Source organism: Oncorhynchus masou, chromosome 28 (assembly GCF_036934945.1).
Source record: "Oncorhynchus masou masou isolate Uvic2021 chromosome 28, UVic_Omas_1.1, whole genome shotgun sequence".
NCBI classification, from domain to species: Eukaryota; Metazoa; Chordata; class Actinopteri; order Salmoniformes; family Salmonidae; genus Oncorhynchus; species Oncorhynchus masou.
In genome coordinates, this window is record NC_088239.1 from 58,700,599 (window position 1) to 58,719,507 (window position 18,909).

An 18,909-nucleotide genomic window follows, 5' to 3' on the forward strand; every position below is an offset into this window, starting at 1 on the left:
AGAGAGAGAGAGAGAGAGAGAGAGAGAGAGAGGGATGGGACGAGGGAAGGGATGAGAGAGATAAGGGGGGATAGATGAAGCAGAATAAAGCCAAGGAGTTGTGGAGGATGACAGTAGCAGGAGGGAGCTGAGAGATGAACTGGAGAACTCCCAGTGACTCAATGCTTAATCTCCTCATTAGCAAATTGAGCCAATTAAATATTATTTGGGCTAAATGCTAGAGATGAAGAAACTATTTGTTTAGACCGAGTTTGAGGTAAATGCCAGGAAAGGCTTACTTTGTATGGGAAATAGGCTAAATATATGTGTGTGTGTGTGTGTGTGTGTGTGTGTGTGTGTGTGTGTGTGTGTGTGTGTGTGTGTGTGTGTGTGTGTGTGTGTGTGTGTGTGTGTGTGTGTGTGTGTGTGTGTGTGTGTGTGTGTGTGTGTGTGTGTGTGTGTGTGTGTGTGTGTGTGTTTGTGTGTGTGTGTGCATATTCTGTATATAATGTGTGTGTGTTGCGACCATTGTTCTCACAGCTCACATTACAGGAATAGAATAAATATGCAGGGACCGCAGAGCAAACAAATGATGACTACCTAAATGTCAAAAGTGGTCTTTTTTTATATGGGTCTGAATCTTAAAATACATTGAATCCTTTCAGTTATCTGCCGTACCTCATGAATAAAACACATTGCACTGACCATTGCATCAGAGGCCTAGGTGTGTTTGAGTGAGCATACGACTCGGTAACTAGTAAAGTATAGTGGGAACCTGTCTGCTTTAGGTTGCCATGGGAAACAACAGGAGTCAAATCAATAGTCTTAGAGTTTCCTCCCCTTATCTCGTGTCCATTTGCTTGTCTACTATCATGTATTGTCTGTGCAGATGAAGTAGAGGAGACAAGGAGAGGAAGCCACTATAGACCAATGCAAGACACCCAGTGAGAGCCACAGAACTCCCTGCCTTTGGGAGTTTTTATATACAGTACTGTTTGGGCACAGGGGGCGTGGGAGACAGTTGGATAAGTTAAGAGTGAATAATTAAACAGGGAGGTGAAAGAGGAAGAGCTAAGAAAAAACTCTGAGGGAAAACCCAGCAAGAGTCTACTTTTAGTTTTAGTAACTCCTCTGGTGGAGACCCTGAACTTTAGATCTGACACCTCAACTATGGTGACCACATGTCCCGGATTGTGTGAGACAGTCCCGCATTTTGGCCCTTTGTCCAGTGCCCCGCAACCAAACAATCATGTCCCGCATTTTATCAGCAAATTCAAACACCACTTAATGTATTTAGCAAAAAAAGTAGATTTTATCAAAATAAATATATCATAAGGATGAGGTACTGGTGATGCTAAACACTTCTCCAATCGTTTTTGAGATCTGATATTCTGCGCAGAGCAAGACGAGACATAGGCTAATATCATGTCATAGGCCAATATTCAACCAATCACATTTCTCAGATCCTTCCGGCTAAATTCAAGCTTGGAGAGAATAATTAGGATTAACTACTTACATAAAGCGTGCTTCTGACGAAGAGCTACAAAAGTAAGTAAATAGCCATATTAGATTCAAAGAAATAAGGTAATTTTGTCAAACTGCTCATTCAACATATTTGCTTCTGCTTCACTCAATCCCATTTTAAAAGTCTCCTGTTTTACAGTCCCTGAGACAACTAAAAATGTCTCTGTTGTCAAAACACAGTCTGCACTGGAGTACACTCACCTTGTTAAGGGGACTCTCTCACAGAAGGAAAAACATTGTTATCTGCATTGATTTCTACTTGTGCATTACAGCTTGTTCTCACGTGCTGTGTACTTAAAAGTAACAGTTCTTGCTATAGCTATTGAGTTTGTCTCTTTGCCCAACAGTACCCTAACAGCAACTAGGTTTGTCATGGATTAGTCAAATACAAACTGCTTTGAGGTCAGTACTGATCATTTGTAACACCAGAATAACTGCTTTATGTGAGGTCCGTACTAATATTTTGTAACACTGGAATAACTGCTTTATGTGAGGGCCGTACTAATATTTTGTAACACCAGAATAACTGCTTTATGTGAGGGCCGTACTAATATTTTGTAACACTGGAATAACTGCTTTATGTGAGGGCCGTACTAATATTTTGTAACACCAGAATAACTGCTTTATGTGAGGTAACACCAGAATAACTGCTTTATGTGAGGTCCGTACTGATATTTTGTAACACCGGAATAACTGCTTTATGTGAGGGCCGTACTGATATTTTGTAACACCAGAAGGACTGCTACGAGGGTGGAGGAGATGTGTTCAAATCCAAGTGTGTTGGTCAGGTACAAGCGAAACGCTGGTGTTTCTAACTCCAACAGTGCAGTAATATCTAGCAATACACACATAATCTAAAAAGTAAAAAGGAAGAAATTAAGGCATAACAGAATGAACAATGTCAGAGTCCGGAATACAGTAGTTCCTCCTTTAGAAGTTGCGAGCTTACACCATGGGATTTAGAGGTACCCAGCGTCACAGCCTCATTTCTCCAGACCACCACAAGGGGGAGTTAGAGCACTCATTATGCATTTGGGTCCTAAGGTTTTTATATGACCAATCATATCGAGTGGTTCCATTCACAAATTAAACTTGAACCACCTGTCCCTGGTGACTTTCTTCAGCAAAGATGACTGACAAAACATTATGGTGGAAGCAAATTGAAGAAATTATAACGTCATAATGAGTCAAGCAAAGAATGTACAATTGAGGGGAATATGTCAGTAAATGTGCATTTAATTTACGAAAATCACTATTTAGCAAGTGTTTTTCAGTCATATCCAATACCAGGTGTATCAAACTCCATTCTTTGAATGATGCTGTGTCTGCATGTATGTATTACATTTCTACACTACACTCCTGGGACATCAATGATTACACATTGTAACTATGCAATAGACTAAAAAAAATATTTAAGAAAAGGCTGATTTGTAATTCATATATACAGATTAAAAAACAGTACATCCTGCCAGCACGCCCACAAGCGAGCCACTCAGGCGGAGAATGACGCGTGGAAGAGAGCGAGGAACGAGATGGGAGTAACAATCCAGGCTATTTGCTCTGACCTGCATAATAATGTATTGAAACAAGCAGGGAGCCCGTTTTGAACCCTCAAGTCCAGCACGCTATCGACTGTGCCCAAATGTATTAATTAATATATACAGTACCAGTCAAAAGTTTGGACACACCTACTCATTAAAATGTTTTTTCTTGATTGTTTTTTTCTACATTGTAGAATAATAGTGAAGACATCAAAACAATGAAATAACACATATGGAATCGTGTAGTAACCAAAAAAGTGTTAAACAAATAAAAATATATTTTATATTTGAGAGTCTTCAAAGTAGCCACACTTTGCCTTGCTTCGCTGTCACCTGGAATGCTTTTCCAACAGTCTTGAAGGAGTTCCCACATATGCTGAGCACTTGTTGCCTACTTTTCCTTCACTCTGCGGTCCAACTCATCCCAAACGGGTTGAAGTCAGGTGATTGTGGAGGCAAGGTCATCAGATGCAGCACTCCATCACTCTCCTTCTTGGTCAAATAGTCCTTACACAGCGTGGAGATGTGTTGAGTCATTGTCCTGTTGAAAAACAAATGATAGTCCCCACTAAGCGCAAACCAGACGGGATGGCATTTCGCTGCGAAATGCAAAACACCCCTACACCATCACACCTCCTCCTCCATGCTTCACGGTGCAGAGGCTGGCTAGTGGTGACTGTTAAAACAGTCTAATGGCCTAGAGATAGAGGCTGTTAATCAGTCTCTTGGTCCCAGCTTTGATGCACCTGTACTGTCTCCGCCTTCTAGATGGTAGCGAGGTGAACATGCCCTGGTTCGGGTGGCTGAGGTCCATGATGATCTTCTTGTCACTGTCTGTGTGAAGGGACCATTTCAGGTCCTCAGTGATGTGCACACCAAGGACCCTCTCCACTGTGACCCTGTCGATGTGGATGGGGGCATGTCGATGTGGATGGGGGTGTGTCCATGTGGATGTGGGCATGGGCATGCTCTCTCTGTTGTTTCTTGTAGGCCACAATCAGCTCCTTCGTTTGGTTGACTTTGAGGGGGAGGTTATTTTCCTAGGAGTACAGGAGGCGGCTGAGCACGCACCACTGTGGGGCTCCCGTGTTGACAATCAGCGTGGAGGAGGTGTTGTTGCGTACCTTCACCACTTGGTGTAAGTCCATCAAGAAGTCCAAGACCCAGTTGCACAGAGACACCAGAAGAACTGCTGTGCTGTAAATGTGCTGTAGCCATAGACAAATATGGCTGTACCACTAGACTAGAGGGATTGAGGTAAAGTAGGCTTTCTGAGGGCAGTAGTGATGTGTTGTAACACCCAAGGCCCCATGGTTGTTTCCTGTGGCCACGGCTGCTCACTCACTCTGGACTAAACAGTTATTTTCATGGTCCGAGACACACACACACACACACACACACACTCAGAGAGAGGGAGAGAGATAATTACTGAGTGACCCTTTTATACTAAGGTGGAGTAAGGACTGAAGGGTTACAGTGGTGTATGGAGGGTTACAGTGGTATGTAGAGGGTTACAGCGGTATGTAGAGGGTTACAGTGGTATGTTGATGGTTACAGTGGTGTGTAGAGGGTTACAGTGGTTTGTAGAGGTTTACAGGGGTATGTTGATGGTTACAGTGGTGTGTAGAGGGTTACAGTGGTATGTGGAGGGTTACAGTGGTTTGTAGAGGGTTACAGTGGTATGTGGAAGGTTACAGTGGATTGTAGATAGTTACAGTGGTATGTGGAGGGTTACAATGGTATGTGGAGGGTTACAGTGGTATGTGAAGGGTTACAGTGGTATGTGGAAGGTTACAGTGGTATGTGGAATGTTACAGTGGTTTGTAGAGGGTTACAGTGGTATGTGGATGTTTACATTGGTATGTGGAGGGTTGCATTGGTATGTGGAGGGTTACAGTGGTATGTAGAGGGTTACAGTGGTATGTAGAGGGTTACATTGGTATGTTGATGGTTACAGTGGCTTGTAGATGGTTACAGGGGTATGTTGATGGTTACAGTGGTGTGTAGAGGGTTACAGTGGTATGAGAGAGTTACAGTGGTATGTAGAGGGTTACAGTGGTATGTAGAGGGTTACAGTGGTATGTGAAGGGTTACAGTGGTATGTGGAAGGTTACAGGGGTGTGTGGAGGGTTACAGTGGTATGAGAGAGTTACAGTGGTATGTAGAGGGTTACAGTGGTATGTAGAGGGTTACAGTGGTATGTAGAGGGTTACAGGGGTATGTTGATGGTTACAGTGGTGTGTAGAGGGTTACAGTGGTATGCAGAGGGTTACAGTGGTTTGTAGAGGGTTACAGTGGTATGCAGAGGGTTACAGTGGTATGCAGAGGGTTACAGTGGTTTGTAGAGGGTTACAGTGGTATGCAGAGGGTTACAGTGGTTTGTAGAGGGTTACAGTGGTTTGTAGAGGGTTACAGTGGTGTGTGGAGGGTTACAGTGGTATGTAGAGAATTACAGTGGTATGTGGAAGGTTACAGTGGTTTGTAGAGGGTTACAGTGGTATGTGGATGGTTACATTGGTATGTGGAGGGTTACAGTGGTATGTAGAGGATTACAGTGGCATGTGGAAGGTTACAGTGGTTTGTAGAGGGTTATGGTGGTATGTAGAGTGTTACAGGGGTATGTTGATGGTCACAGTGGTATGTGGAAGGTTACAGTGGTTTGTAGAGGGTTACAGTGGTTTGTAGAGGGTTACAGTGGTATTTGGAGGGTTACAGTGGTATGTGGAGGGTTACAGTGGTATGTGAAGTGTTACAGTGGTATGTGGAATGTTACAGTGGTTTGTAGAGGGTTACAGTATTATGTGGATGTTTACATTGGTATGTGGAGGGTTGCATTGGTATGTGGAGGGTTACAGTGGTATGTAGAGGGTTACAGTGGTATGTAGAGGGTTACAGTGGTATGTAGAGGGTTACATTGGTATGTTGATGGTTACATTGGTATGTGGAGGGTTACAGTGGTATGTGGAGGGTTACAGTGGAGAGTAGAATGTATGAAGAACAACAAACTCACCTTCTGTGGGTCCATGAGGGAACGCATTCCAAAATCATACACCCCAGCAGCCCACCCCTCCTGCAGACTGACAGAGAGAGAGAGAGAGAGAGAGAGAGAGAGAGAGAGAGAGAGAGAGAGAGAGTGAGAGAAATAGATCAATTAAATCCATGGTCAAATTATATGGTTCTCTTCCTCATGGGCAGCAATCTTGTCCATTGGCTAGCAATTGAATTCCGTACCCCTGCTGTGATACACTGGTTTAATCATCAACGCTACTGCACCCCACCCAAACAATTCTAGTTCACACAGATGCCGAAGGGGATGATAAAACACACAACACCCCACTTCGCTCATAGTACCACACCCAGGGGTACTCAAACAAACTGTATCCCACCCAGAGCGGTCCACACAGACAATAACATGAACTGTTATCTGATAAGCAACAGGGTCATCATCATTAAATCATCACAACCTCGTCATGTTTCCTATAGGGAAAATATGAGCAGTAGGGAGATTCCATGTTGTTGTGTCATATTTTGCACCCTGTTATAAAATGTGCCAGCCAAGTGTTGGAACTGTAGGTGTAGTATTGCAGACAGGTACTGTGCTAAATATGCTGAGGTGTGAGAGTAGTGCTGAACTGGCACTGGTACTGTTGACTTATTTAACAGGCTCTGTGTCTGAGATAATAGGGATTTAAAAACTGTTATCCTTAGAGACACATTGCCTTAAAGACAGAGGGAGAAAATCGGAGTGGTGTGTCGTGGAAGAGTGCAGGTTTTATATCCCCTTTTTAGACACGTACTGTCACTCACACTCTTTATTGGTATTCCTCTCTCTCTCTTACACACACACACGCACGCACACACACACGGGCACACATACTATAAAGGTGGAGAAGTGTTTGGCAATCGGTTTGTGCACTGACTAACTAACCAAGCATGTTCTTTTCCAAAAGAGTTATTCCATGTACTGTAGTTTCAGCAAGCCATGACACCCACCATTACAGATTGTTTTGAAATTGTTTCTGTAGTTAGAAACAGATACAGGTAAGATTAGCATTCCTGCAACATTATTTTGTTGAAATGTTATTTGATCTCTGAGAAATTAAGCTAATTGATTGCACCCAAATTAGCCATTTGGATTTATATGATTCACATAATATTTAATCAATATAGTACATAACATCTGATTTACACCAAACATCTTCCTACAATTGAGTAAGACATGATGTATCCAATAAATGGTCAAAAGCCACCCACGGACCCCCCACACCCCATGCCAATCCCACCCCAACAATCAGTATACAGTATCAGATCACTATGTCTAACAAGTAGTATGGAGTTGTGGCTTGGAGTATTGCTTCTTCATCCATGTGAATGTATTCCCTGTGAAACTGTTGATCCCCCCCCCGATGCATAGAAATTAGCCATGGAAATCACATTTGCTGGTCTATTGTGTCTGTTAAATCGATCACAACAACTCTGGCTAGAAAACCAAAAGCTTTTGCAAATTATGGAAATAAATTGTCTGGTCATCCTTATAAGTCAAGCCAGTCCTCCATGAAAACAATTCAGTTTGTCCTTCTCTTAGCAACCTAATGCTTCAACCCAACTCTACTTGAATTATCCAACAAATCCAACAGCTCTGAGAGGGCTATCCCTATGGTTCAATTCTAATATAAAGACTTTTCCTACAAGCTCAATTTTGATGGAGAAATGTGCTTGTGACTAAAACTATAATAAAATAATACAATTATTAACCATTGAAGGCAGTCATACAATTACTAGAAAACATATTTATATGTGTGTGTGTGTGTGTGTGTGTGTGTGTGTGTGTGTGTGTGTGTGTGTGTGTGTGTGTGTGTGTAAGTAGAAGCAGAGGAACATGCATTCCTTCAACATTCATCATCAAATGAATCCCCATCATCATTATCTTCATCAGCATCATCATTATCTTCATCAGCATCATCATCGCCATGCCATTTACTGATACCTGGAGATTTGGTCACAGTTCCACATGGTGTACAGAAGCCTCTTATGGTGATTCTCCTCAGTGACAACAGTGAAACAACAGAAACACCATCTGTTATAATACTGTACACCCTGTCAAGTCCTAGGAGCCTTTTGCATACAACTAATACAGTATAATGGCAATTCATATCAATTTAAACCTCTGATAGATTATGGAATAATTTGATCAGATCATTAAAGGGTCTATTTGGATTAGGAGAGGGTCTGTTGGGATTAGGAAAGGGTCTATTGGGATTAGGAAAGGGTCTATTTGGATAAGGAAAGGGTCTATTGGGATTAGGAAAGGGTCTGTTGGGATTAGGAAAGGGTCTATTGGGATTAGGAAAGGGTCTGTTGGGATTAGGAAAGGGTCTATTGGGATTAGGAAAGGGTCTGTTGGGATTAGGAAAGGGTCTGTTAGGATTAGGAAAGGGTCTGTTGGGATTAGGAAAGGGTCTATTTGGATAAGGAAAGGGTCTATTGGGATTAGGAAAGGGTCTGTTGGGATTAGGAAAGGGTCTGTTGGGATTAGGAAAGGGTCTATTGGGATTAGGAAAGGGTCTATTGGGATTAGGAAAGGGTCTATTGGGATTAGGAAAGGGTCTGTTGGGATTAGGAAAGGGTCTGTTGGGATTAGGAAAGGGTCTGTTGGGATTAGGAAAGGGTCTGTTGGGATTAGGAAAGGGTCTGTTGGGATTAGGAAAGGGTCTATTGGGATTAGGAAAGGGTCTGTTGGGATTAGGAAAGGGTCTGTTGGGATTAGGAAAGGGTCTATTGGGATTAGGAAAGGGTCTATTGGGATTAGGAAAGGGTCTGTTGGGATTAGGAAAGGGTCTGTTGGGATTAGGAAAGGGTCTATTGGGATTAGGAAAGGGTCTATTGGGATTAGGAAAGGGTCTATTGGGATTAGGAAAGGGTCTGTTGGGATTAGGAAAGGGTCTGTTGGGATTAGGAAAGGGTCTGTTGGGATTAGGAAAGGGTCTATTGGGATTAGGAAAGGGTCTGTTGGGATTAGGAAAGGGTCTGTTGGGATTAGGAAAGGGTCTGTTGGGATTAGGAAAGGGTCTGTTGGGATTAGGAAAGGGTCTGTTGGGATTAGGAAAGGGTCTGTTGGGATTAGGAAAGGGTCTGTTGGGATTAGGAAAGGGTCTATTGGGATTAGGAAAGGGTCTGTTAAAAGGCGTTACACTTCTGGGATCATCCTGCTCTTCACTAACCTCCTAATGATGCTGTAATGGAATGGAATAAGGCTTAGAATACTGTCACATTGCATGGCTCAATGACCACAGGGCAGACACAGACAGGGAGACTGTCCCATACTGTAAAGTGGGAATCATATCACTGAGGCATAAATGATGACAACAAATACTTAAAGTCATACACACAGACAAATACAGATTCACAGATACAGAAAAAGAAGTCACGAAAAGTTGTTGAAAATGTTTGTGTTGTTGTCGTTATTTGAGATAGTATAGTTCAATTTTTGGGCCCACAAGTAAAAGGTTTCCAGGAAGATGGGGCACTTGCAGTCCGGCACCATCTTAGTCTTCTGTCGACCTCCAGGATCATCATCAGGTACCATTCCCACCTGAGAGAACACACCCTAAGAGCTCCATTCAATCAAACCAGCATTATGGTATTTTACACAGAACCTCGTTTTCTCCGTAATATGGATTAAATGCAGTCACAAATGTGTGTGGACAGTGTTTTGTGAACAAAGACTCTTTATAAGGGTTGCTCTGGCGGGCTGGGACTGGAATTTCCAGACTGAGACAAACACAGTAAGAGACAGTATTCACACCGGCATATACTTTGTGTAGACACAGGACAGGAGACTAGAGGTCAGAGTCTGTGACAGGACGGCATGTCCTCCACGTCTGTCTCCCATCCTCTCGCACACACACACCAACACACACAAATGCATAGACGCAGACGCACAAACACACACGCAGACACACACAAATGCACAATATAATACCGCCGGCACCAATCCGCCTGACCTGTGCCAAGGTTTGCTGAGAGATGAAACCGGTAATCAAAAGCCACATAACTACTGCTACTAGTTGATCAGCCCCATTGAAAACTGAAAATGGAGGTATCTGGAGTGTGTGTGCAAGTTTTTCTTCCAGCCCTGCATTAACACACCTGATTAAACTCATCTGAGTCTAGATTGAATACCATGATTGGTTGATTGGTCTGGAACTGAAGCATGCACATGCTGCTGTGCAGGGTCACATACCTTTAACATACGAGTCATGTGTGAGGCCCTTCGCCTCCAATAACTGTGGGTACAAGATTGGGTACATGGAAATGAATAATTCACAGCAAACAATGAAATACCATCAGGACAATAAATGGGACATATTAGTTGTGTGACCACCTGCTCTCACAGTCTCAGGTCGAAATTAGACATTCATCCATAATTCTCAAACGTCAAATTTAGAAGTGTTTAAGGTTTCACTTAGGCATTACAGTTTTTCTCAGTCACTTTGGTGCATTTTTCACATCATCCCTAACATGTGCAAAATAACAAGTGCATTTCTCAGAACAATTTGTACAAACTGCAATATACAATAGATATGTTTCTAAAGCTAGTCAGTCACTAAAAATCCTTAGTACATCTCTCAAAAGTAAATATTCATGCCAATGATCATGTCAGTGTCATCAGAATGATAAGTCATTGAGTCATTGTTCACGAACAAGGTCGTCAAAATGTTTAGGCATGTTGTCAATGTAACTGTGTACTTTGACAGTATTACCTGATGTAAACTTAGGCTACAGTTTGGATGACAGTTACTGCATTGAAAATGCACAAGGCTGCATTTCTATGGCATATATCAATTTCAACAGTACTATTTACATATTACTGTATGTGTGGGTTATTGATTGAAAGAGACTGGACAACCAAAGGGGCACAAAGGAAATAGAAAGAAACACAGGAAACCACCCCTAAGGCACAACTTTGCCCGCAGCACTGTTGTGCTGTCTCTACACATTCAGACGTTCCTGTCTGTCGGCCCACATATTCTCATCCACATCACACTGGATATTTTCCCTTCCAATGCAACATGGAAAGAATCTTTTGGAATGCCTTATCCATCCTCTGCAGGCATCTACTGTGATGTCCTCACATGCTGCATCCATTGCAGCCAGCAGGGTCATCTGTGTGTGTGGCTGACGATCGTACACCTTCCACCTCCATGCTGAAAATAACTCTTCAATTGGGTTAAGGAATGGTGAATAAGGTGGGAGGAATTCTATGAGCATCCTCGGGTGGGTCACAAACCATTGCCTTATGATGTTTGATCGATGGAAACTCACATTATCACAAATGACCACAAATCCACATTCGCTCTGTGACCGATGATATTCCGACCCCGCCTTCTGCATTTGGTCAGGTTGAAGCCAGCCTCATCCATGTATACAAAGTTGTGAGAGGGTTCACTTGATTCCAACTCCATTATACGCTATATCCCAGAACACACAGTTGAATTTGTTTTGGTAAGAAAGAGTGACATAAAATGTACATATATTGCATGTTCCTTCCACAGCAATGGAAATGTGTGCAGTTTATGCTTACTGTACTATGTATCACTATAAAATGTTGCTGTAAAGTAGTTACATAGATATATGTTTTACCTGTGCATACTGGTACCGTAGCTCCTTCACTCTGTCCTCATTCCTTTGGAATGGTACACGGTACAGCTGTTTCATACTCATCTGGTTTCTATGCAGCACCCTGTCGATGGTTGAGATGCTAACCGTATGGATGTTTTCAAAGACATCGTTGTCTTCTATAATGGTCCTTTGTATTTCCCTGAGTCTCATGGCATTGTTTGTTTGGACCATGGTGCAAATAGCCCCCTCCTGTTGAGGTGTGAAAAGGCGTCCTCTTCCACCTGTTTGAGGTAATCTTGCAGTCCTATGTGGGAAAAATACAGTGATGCATCGCACACTTTCACATAGACAAAAACTATGCGAACACACATTTTACTGTAAAACATACAGGTGGGTGCATGTAAGGTGCAGTATGTATCTGTATAGAGTATATTTCTGTATGCTGTGAAATACAAGTGGACTACTGTAATATGAAGCATTGTAGGAAGTATACAGTATACTGCTTATATACAGTAACTGTGCACTGTACATTGGTGGACATACCTGTTCTCTCTTCGAAACGTTTGAACTATTGAGGACACGGTTGACAGTATTCGGCTGCACCCTTCGACCCGCCTCAGCCATTGTAAGGCCATGATTGACAACATGGTCTACAATAGTGGCCCTTGTGTCTACAGATATGTCCTCTTCTGCCTCTTCCTCTGTTTTGCCTTCCACCACTCATCCTTGCTCCTCTTCTTCCTCCTCTTGGCTGTTGACCCTGTTCGTTTCCTGGTCCATCCATTATTGGAAAATTGCAACTCTGTGTTGTGGTCTGTCTATATATGCTTGCCAATTGATTCTTCATGAGATGCACCTTTGAGCAATTTAGACAACTGGTTGATTGAACTAACACTTTTACATTCCTTCATGAGTGAGGGTCAATTTCACCTGCACGATTCATCAATTCACGTTTTTGTACAAAAGGTCTAATAGAAATGTGTAAAACTACGCTTGACAGTTTATGACAAATAGATATACAATATACAAATACAATTTTGCATGTAATGGCTTATGTAAGGAACTAATGCCTAGATTTTGTGAAGGGTAAGACTATTCAACAGAGAACCATCTACTATATTTTGACCAACATGACATGAGCAATTGATAATGTAGAAAAAAAGCTGACACTTGTACATTATCAATTGCAATTTGTTCAAAGGAATAAGAAATTGCTTTAATGATGTGCACAAGTGACTAGATGATTTGGAATTTGTACAAGTAGTATCAAGAATTGCACTTTTGATCTAAGAAATGCACCAAAGCGACTGATAAAAACTGTAACTGTAAGGTTAGGGTTAAGTTCGGGCATTAACTCCAAATTCTAGAGGTTAGGCGTTAACTCCGAATGGTTAAGGTAAGGGTTAAGGTTTGGGATAGGCTTGAAACAAAAATGTATAAAACAACATTCTCTTGTTGTTTTCAAACTTGCAACCTTTGGAATCAGAGGCAGATGCTTACACCCATCCACAACATCAGCAAAAACAAAACCTACTTGAAGGTAACAGCTCTCACTGTTGCCCCTAGTGGCCAGTTTCCACGTCATCTCCCGACGTCCTCAGACATGGATGGATGTTGAATACTGACCTGTATCATGAGTGACCTGGCTACTCTGTTATTCAGTGAACATATTTGTACACATGTATGGTGAGAGGTTAGGGCAACGGGAGAAGTAGAATTAATCCCTTTCATATCAGAAGGAACACAGTATAGCTGGGGACACATTACATTGAGGAGATATGTTCTGGAAACCCAGTGAGACTTCAAACCCATCGATCCCGCTTCAAAGCAATGCTGTCACTGTGTATGTGTGCGTGTGCATGGGTGCCTGTGTGTTTGTGTTTGTGTGTGTGCGATTGCAAGAAAAGGTGTCTGAAGGTGAGAGGCGTGTGGGAGACAACCAAGAAACTTGACAGGAGTTGTGGCCTGAAACAAAATGTTTCACCTCGAAAAAAGGGTTTGTGTTTCCTATCTGCTGCCCAGTTTAGCGAGGCAGGCAGACAGAGTACTGAATTACTCAAGGCCTAAGTTCTGAGAGCTTAAACAGCTGTGTGTGTGTGTGTATGTGCGTGTCCATGTTTCTGACAGAGGCAGCACAAACACACACACAGTCTGGCTTCTGACTTGAGCTGGGTTGACATGTTCCCTTTGTGTTTTCCCTTCAGGCTGCTGAGGGGCTTTCCACCACAGCAACACAAGGGAAAACACAGAAACAGAGAGAGAGGAGAGCTACATGCCAATGCAAAATAGCTGGAAAGAAAGACAGAAACCATTCAGAAACACCACTAAGATACGCATAAAGAAATTCACAATTGTCATACTAAGCCCAATTTATATTCTATATTCTACGAATGAAATGTATATTAAATAACCTACCATATTCATAAGTTGCACACTATTAAACCCATTGAACATTGTTTAAAGAAGACAACTGTTTATACTGTATGTCTGTGGAGGAGGTGACAACATAGAGCCTGCTGATTGGAGGATGATATCCTAGTACGTTTGTGACTAGAGGGAGTACAGCAACGACCAAAAGTAACTTTTCGTAGCAGGTTAGAAGAGCACTTCAGCTAACCCTAACCCTTTTCTTAATCTTAACCTAAGTCTCCTAACCTGCCCCGTTAATTATCCTAACCTGCTGCATAAATTTTCCTAACCTGTTATGAAAAATAAGACTTTCTGCCGTAGCTGTACACACTCTAGTTAGAACCTCCTGGTACTCACCATGAACGATAAGGAGTCCATCCTCTGGGATGAATGACAGCTTCAGTTGACCTATGGGCAGAGAGCAGACAAGAAAAGATTCCTAATGATTAGGTCAAACATAGCAGTGCACCCATGTACAACTATGTTAGCTTCCTCTAGTCTAGTCCAGAACAATATGCGTGCTTAACCGCTGGGCCTAATAGAGCATAAATAATAGAGCATAAATATTTGCTTTCAGTCTCTGGATTTCCTTTTTCTATCTCCAGGATCTGAGATAAGAATATTTCCTATGTAGTGCGGAAGGAAGGGTGAGGGTAAAGTGGAGAAACATTCCCTTAGAGATCACTTTAAATAACAAATAGGAGATCTGCACTGTCATTAACACAAGTAAGTCAGTGTGGTATTGTGTTCTTGACTTAAGCAGGATAGGTGCTGGGAGCTGGCAGTGCCCTCACACAAAGCAAACAGCGTTGGCAGAGTTGACAAAGAGTCTGGGACTCTGTGTGTTAGCCTATCAACCATGCTGCTATTTACCCTGTGTGCTATTGACTTTGGCATTGTAGCTACAACTAAATCCCCACACCAGTGGAGGGTCCTCACAAGAGGAAGAGGGGGATCAAAACATTTACAAAGTCAACCATGCTGCTTAAATAAAACTACACTAAATATAATCACATCACCAAATAACTGATTAAAACAGACCATTTTTATTCTACAGTAGCCTCAACAGCACTCTGGATGGTAGCACCACGGTGTAGCACGAGGACAGCTAACTTCTGTCCTCCTCTGGGTACATTAACTTCAATACAAAACCTAGGAGGCTCATCATTCTCACCGCCTTCCAGAGACTTACACAGTAATTATGACAACTTCCAGAGGATGTCCTCCAGCCTATCAGAGCTCTTGCAACATGAACTGACATGTTGTCCACCCAATCAAAGGATCAGTGAATTAATCTAGGACTGAAAGCATAAACTACAGCTAGCTAGCAATGCAGTGTATAAAATGTGGTGAGTAGTTGACTAAAAAGAGAGAGAAAGACAATAGATGAACAGTTTGATCAAATTCATTTCTTCCTAAATTAAGGAGAGGCAAGAGGGAAATAGAGCGAGAGAGAGTGTCATTTTCTTTCACTTTCAGTTTCACTTACTTAGCTAGCAAATGCAGCTAGCTAGTTTAGCCTGCTGAAACGCTCTGCTCGAACAGAGGGATGCTATGTTAGCTAGCTGGCTATGACTTTCCGACACAACACTCAAACTTTTCCAAGTCAAGGTATGTTTTTGGTATTACTAATTTATTGCCACCGGTGTAACTGCAGGCCGGTGTAACTGCTTACTGACTGTACTCTGTGAACTCTGTTTACGTGTGATCAGGGGTGTATTCATTCTGCAGATTCTGTTGAAAAACGTTTCTTAAATGGGAGCAAACGGAACGAAATGGGTATAAACATACCTGAATTTGTCCTACATATCAGATAGATGCAGGCAAGAGTGTGCAAGGCGGTGTTGCATGTCATGGTCTGTCACCTCAAAGGTGTCTCTTGACCTGTGTGCATCTATGTTGTAAACCTTTATTCATAGACTAGGTTGTGTCAACCGCATGATGGGTATAGGGAAAATGTGAGTAAGATGTAGTTGCCTAAACCTATCGCTGTTTCATCAAACTAGGTGAATGGAATATGAATGAGAGTCATCCAATATGCTGTAATAGAAGAAAAAAAGTGCTCAGGAAAAAAGCCATGCCAACATTGAAGTAGACTGTAGTTTGCCCTGTATTTGTCCTGTCACAGTTTGGAAACACTGGTTTAAGAATGTGGTGGGTCACTAGAAGGGGGGATAGGTGGGTCACAATCCCTAAATCTTTGGGAACTATGGTCTGGGCTGGTGAGACTCGAGGAAACTGCATGGACATGGAAAGGAGGTTTTTAAGAGACAGAAGTACCAGAACAGAGGCAAGGGAGTAAAGGAGTGCAGTGTTTCGGAAAGACAGGGGAGCTCACAGCGAATGCGAGTGGGAGTGTTGCTTTTTGGAAGCAAAGGGCAAAGCCTGAAAGAGAGAGAGTGAATTAATAGAGCATGGCAGATGAGGGCACACTATGGCTCAGCGCTCTACACCCGACAAACCCTGCTGCTACTGCTTTACAAAGAGGACACACACATACGCACAAATAGGCAAACACATACACATACACATACACTTCCTCTACCCCCTTTTCCTCCACAATTCTGATTTTGTCTCATCGCTGCAACTCCCCAACAGGCTCGGAGGCAAAGGTTGAGTCACGCATCCTCCGAAGTCAGCCACACCAATGTGTCGGAGGGAACACCGTTCAACTGACAACCGAGGTCAGCCTGCAGGCCGCCGGCCCCCACAAGGAGTCACTAGAGTGCGATGAGCCAAGTAAAGCCCCCCTAACCCGGGTGATGCTGGGACAATTGTGTGACTCCCGATCACGGCTGGTTGTGACAGCCCGGGAACGAACCCGGATCTGTAGTAACGCCTCAAGCACTCTGATGCAGTGCCGTAGACCACTACGCCACTGGGGAGTCCCCACACAACAGAGTTTTATAACACCTTGATTAGTCTTATTTACATCAAACCCTTTGATGCCTTTGTGCACCTGCAAATCAAATATAACTTATTGCCTTTCACACACTTGCTTCATTTCCAAACCTTTAAACACATTAGCTTTAAAGATCAACCTCAGTTGGTGGAAGTACTTTGATGCTAGCTACTCCTAATGCTTGAATGAGGAGCTTAGCTAAGGAGCTCCTAAGGAACAGAGTGAGGTATGGACACCATAGAATAAACACCAGCTGACTATACAGTAACAACAGAATGAGATTGAATCAATGCTATCAAATAGACCCACTAGACAACCAGGTTATTGTTGAGTACCAAGAACACTTATAAAATAAGACTTAACTGGCTAAATCAAACTGATAAGGTAAATAGTCACCAACCTACCCTATTCCCCAAAAAAACAAAAAACAATGGGAATTCTAGAACACTACAAGCAGAGCCGGCTCTACGGGGTGGCAAAGCCGGGCATAGACCCCTCAGATAGAATTTGTTCCCCTCCCCTCAGTTTTGTTTCCTCATAAACATAACAAATGGTATATGAATTGCAATCACTGGTTTTGCCAATGTAGCATTTTCGGGCCTGCCAGCAGTGTAGAATGGGACAGAGGCTATGCCGGGTGTGTGCTCATAATCTGAAAACGTGGAAGGAAGAAGGGATTTTATCATGTAATATTTCGGAGTTAAAATCCTAAAATGCATTCAGTTTGGGCACCTAGCCATCCAATGTCATAAGGTACCACCTTCATTAACTTTTTTAATTTTTAGGAACATCATTGGATCCCACTCAGAGCGGGGTCAAATTGACTGTTTTTTTTCTCACAAAAAGGGAAAAAAGTTGTCAGACAGCTACAGCTAATAATAGACCTAGCTAGAAGCTACTAGCATCGTTAAGTTTTAGTAGCGGTGAGCTGAATAATTATAGCTAGTTAATCAGCATGGACATCTGAAAATAGCTGGGCAAATAACAAAAAAAACTGAGGACCACCATGTTGAGTGTGATGCTGAGTTCGCCAAGCAGAAAATGTAATACCCGCCCATCCCCCACGTTGCCTGCTGACCACCAAGGTGGAGGAGCCAAGCAGCCTACTGGCCCGACCACCAAGGTGGAGGAGCCAAGCAGCAAATGTAATACCCGCCCATCCCCCACGCTGCCTGCTGACCACCAAGGTGGAGGAGCCAAGCAGCCTGCTGGCCCGACCACCAAGGTGGAGGAGCCATGTAGCAAATGTAATACCCGCCCATCCCCCACATTGCCTGCTGACCAACAAGATTGAGATGAGCCAGGGGCTAGTACCAACAGCACGAGAGTAAAATCACAACAAGCACCTGCACCTCCATTACCCTAGCCACTTGCACCTGACGACCTGTTGGATCTAACCAAAACTGAAGCAGCAGAAACAGGGTATATTGGTTCTTACTAAGTGAAATCGCAACCACAGCCAGGAACAACAAATGGTCCCCACTCAGTGTTATTCAAATATACGGCGGGCCTTTGTCAGCAATAGGGAGTTCCATGTTGAGGCATATATCTGTACCTGGGGCAAAGACTTTGTGTTTTTCTATGGCAAAAGTTCAGGATATGACCAGGTTACTTCTGGAGGCTGTGAGTTAGTCACCAGGGGCTGATACTGTCATGGTTCATGTGGGGTCAAATTACATTATGAAGGGCCGCTCAGAGCAGCTGAAGATGGATTTTAAAGAACTGATTGTGTCTAATTGACACCAACAATACGCCCCATAACATCTGGCCCTCTGCCCTCCCTAAATCGTGGCATTGAACGGTTCAGCAGAATTTTAGCTCTCCATAACTGGCTACTATTGCAGCTCTGTGGGTGTAACATTTATTTACAATGTTGATACCTTCTGGAAACAAAGCTCGTATTATAAGGAGGATGGGATCCACTCAAGTAAT

General features: G+C 42.8%; 1 protein-coding gene and 1 long non-coding RNA gene across 2 annotated transcripts in view; both read right to left on the reverse strand.

The window, feature by feature from the left end:
• The window catches only part of LOC135517968 (regulator of G-protein signaling 3-like), a 206,482-nt gene extending 204,747 nt beyond the window's left edge, over positions 1 to 1,735 (reverse strand). The window contains exons 1-2 of the mRNA XM_064942715.1: positions 1,705 to 1,735; positions 1,496 to 1,519 (exon numbers count right to left, since the gene is read on the reverse strand). The gene's annotated coding sequence lies outside the window, so the exon portion shown is untranslated. The remainder of the gene's footprint in view (positions 1 to 1,495; positions 1,520 to 1,704) is intronic.
• A 9,398-nt stretch (positions 1,736 to 11,133) lies between these two features.
• On the reverse strand, positions 11,134 to 12,402 carry LOC135518643 (uncharacterized). Its single transcript, XR_010452196.1, has 3 exons — positions 12,210 to 12,402; positions 11,688 to 11,970; positions 11,134 to 11,515 (listed from the first exon to the last, which is right to left on the reverse strand). It is a non-coding gene; the product is annotated as an uncharacterized LOC135518643 (long non-coding RNA).
• Between the last annotated feature and the right edge of the window lie 6,507 nt (positions 12,403 to 18,909).